The sequence below is a fragment of the Platichthys flesus genome, chromosome 17 (assembly GCF_949316205.1).
Source record: "Platichthys flesus chromosome 17, fPlaFle2.1, whole genome shotgun sequence".
Lineage (NCBI taxonomy): Eukaryota > Metazoa > Chordata > Actinopteri > Pleuronectiformes > Pleuronectidae > Platichthys > Platichthys flesus.
Window position 1 is genome coordinate 4,270,655 of NC_084961.1, and position 3,389 is coordinate 4,274,043.

The following is a 3,389-nucleotide window of genomic DNA, read 5'->3' on the forward strand; positions in this document are numbered from 1 at the left end:
AAACCTAAAGTATCAGCTGTTTTTATGATGCAATATGTAAAATATCAATGATTAAGATTAAGATGCATTTATTTATCCCAAACACATGCACAGACATGCACAGGCACGGTGATGCAGGTAGGGACATTTAACCTCTGCTTTAAAAAAAAAAAAGGCGCTCTGCTTGGAGGAGATGACCTTATATAGAAATCTGTGATGAGCTGATGTGAGCGTGTGTCATGTGACACCGAAATAGATCATCTCTTCCAGTGTATTTCATCTCGTCACCTACAGAAGAGCAGGTTTGGTTGTTGTGGCTCTGCACACAAAAGTTTTAATTCTTCTTCTTCTTCTTTTGTTTTGTTTCTCATTAACGAATTATTCTCTCACGACCACAACCAGAGTCCCTGAATCAGAACAGCGTGAACAGACGCACACGTGGACGTTCGTACACTCACACAGAGCCTTACACACGAGGCTTACACAATATCTGGCCTCGCTACCGGAAGTGAAAACAAAAAATACCTAACGTGCACACATCCGTTTAGCAAGACCTTTTCTCAGGTAACGCTTCGCCCCTCCACAACTTTCTATGGAAATCCGTTTGGTGGATTTTGAGTAACCCTGCTGACATCCTGAGGTGATGATGACTCAGTATTTGTGCGTATTAAACGGCGGACACTGTCCAGACACACACATTCAACACCTGGCTCCCTCCCGTGCTTTACTGTTGGTCAAAACTCTGAAGAAGTCCCAGGCAACAGGCTTTCCTGACTGGTCACTTTTCAGCCTATTAAAACACAGGAAGTGAAACTCATCTGTCGCCAATGAAACTCAGGAAAAAAAAAACACTGTTTACATCACAATCTTTTGATTACAACATCCCGACCGTGAGATACTTCTGTTTGCTGTTGCTATGTTAATTAAGTAAATAGAGAAGGGTTGACGCTGACAGTGTTTGAAGAAAGGACCGTTGTCGGTTGCGTGTTGTATCATTTCCCCCTTTCTGTTTTTGTTCTGCAGCATTTGGGCCTGTTGTGTATTTGAGATGTATTACTGGAAGAACTGATCTGGGGTCAGACGTCTCATTTCAGGTTTTCATCTCCAGGCACAGCTGGTGTTTACCTGAACGAACAAGAAACCTTTAAAAGCAGAGTTTTAATAGATCATCTTGATGAGACACACTTTCAATCAGTACAATCTCCAGTGTAGTTATTGTAAGAACTCTTTACTCTTTCCAGTAATCCTTCTCAATCTCTGTTTCTCTGAATAGAATATCTTTTTTGTCGCTGCACAATGACTCCTCATTCTCTAGTGTTTCCTCCCCGCTGTGGGGGAGTACCTCACAGCTAACACCGCCGACCAGAAGAAAGACACCTCAGACCTCAGAAAGTGTGCAAACTGCCGAGGTGACAGGAAATCCTCTCGCATGCTCACCGGGCGGAGAGAGAGAGAAATAAAAGTGAAACACCTGTGCACTGTTCAGAAAGAGATGAGAACTGCAGCTGGATCCATTGAAGCTCAGTACATATCCGGACATATGTGTATTAAATAATTAAATATTATACAGACTGTAAGAAGTTCATATTAGAACTGTAACGACCTGTTCAAATTCAAAATATACAGTTTAGGGACCATCTGAAATAGTTTGCATTGTGATCCAGCAGATGGCGACGCAATAAACATTTGATATATGCCACAAAATATGACTATTACCGTTTTATGTTAAGAATACAACAACAAAATACAAACTACAGCTTTTTTTCTTCCAGAGGTCTGTGCCTTTAACTTAAATAATGGTGTTTCGTTGTGGAATGTGTATTTGAAGTAAATTAGTGAGTTTTTTCTATGCTCTGGGGATTTAAAAAAAAGTGTGTTTTTAAAGTTAAAGTTACAGTAAATTATCACATTTGTTCTTCTCTACGTCATGAGTCTCGGTTTGTTTGACTTCCGGTTGCAGTTACCTGTTTTCAGTCATCAGTGGAGCTCATATACTTGGGGTGTGGAGCCCTGAGTAATAACACGAGACTGTGACGCCGCAGCAATCAGCTCAGTACGGGTCTAAAGGTTTATTCTATAAAGATATAAATCGGTCACCGTGCCCAGTGAGATCACTTCAGTTAAGAGGTTATTAAACTATCTGGATTTACAATAAAGATACAGTCTAATAACACTACAGCTGTTGTTCGCGGAAATCATTAAAGGTAATATATATATAGTGATTTATTGGCTCTTAATTGTCAGTTCAGTCATTTCCTACACAAACAGGTGACACACACATATTTAAGAAAGCTGGTAGCGCCATCGTGTGGCAGAGTGAGACACACGCAGGCTGCAGAGGCTGTTTCCGTAACAACCCTTAATCAGATGTGTGATCAATTTGAGAACTGTACTGTGACCACAAGATGTCACCATACATCCACAAAGATTGCACAAATTGTCTTCATGCAATTGAAGAAAGCTCATTATTATTATTATTATCAATGAATCTATATCCTGATATCTGTTATATTCTGCTCAGCTTTGCAGAGGTCATATCATGGGATTGGATATTGACAAAATGGATTACATGAGAAAATTCAGATTTGGTTTGGATCAAACCTTCAGCGTGTGTTGCTGAACATTTTTTCAGGTCAGATTTCAGGAACAAAAAAAACAAAAAACTTAAAACACTAATATTCATATTATTTTGCATAAACACATTTATATTGTATCTGGCACTTTGCTCAAGTGATACAGTGAAAAGGGAGATAAAATCGAATTTTGTCCCCATAAAAGTAATCCTCCAAACAGCTCAAAATGACAAACAAAATGAATACAACCAAATAATTTTCATGTATCATGTATCCCCGTGTATTGGTGGCAAACAGATATGAACAAACAAATAAATATCAAGGCAACTAAATATATATTTTCTATAACAAAAAAAAATTTTCACAGGAAATGTTGCCATAAAAGAGGAATATAAATAAAGAGAGAGAGAACACTCTAAATGAATGTGAATCTTTAATTGATGTGAAACATGTTAAAAATCAATAACTGTTTTATTTTTACAGCACTTATATAAAGAAAGTTGCAAAATAATTAATGAACTACAACGAAATGTAGAAATATAATAAGGCAAAAATGAATCCAGAACCCCAGCAGTTCCCACAATGCATCAACTCTCACCTAAACAACTATGTGTTTGGGAAATTACAAGACAGACGCCTCATTAGCGGGGAGGCTGCCTGCGCTGTGATTGGCTGTTTGCGCTGCTGGGCGTGTCCCGAGCTCCACACCTGAGCTGAGAAAGTGCAGCAGCAGCTGTCACCTGTCAACCAGAGCCAGTGTGCAGCTCCTCCACCGCTTCACATCTTCTTCTGCTCAGAGGAGAGAAGAGCAGGAGGGCCTCAGTTATTAACACCCCC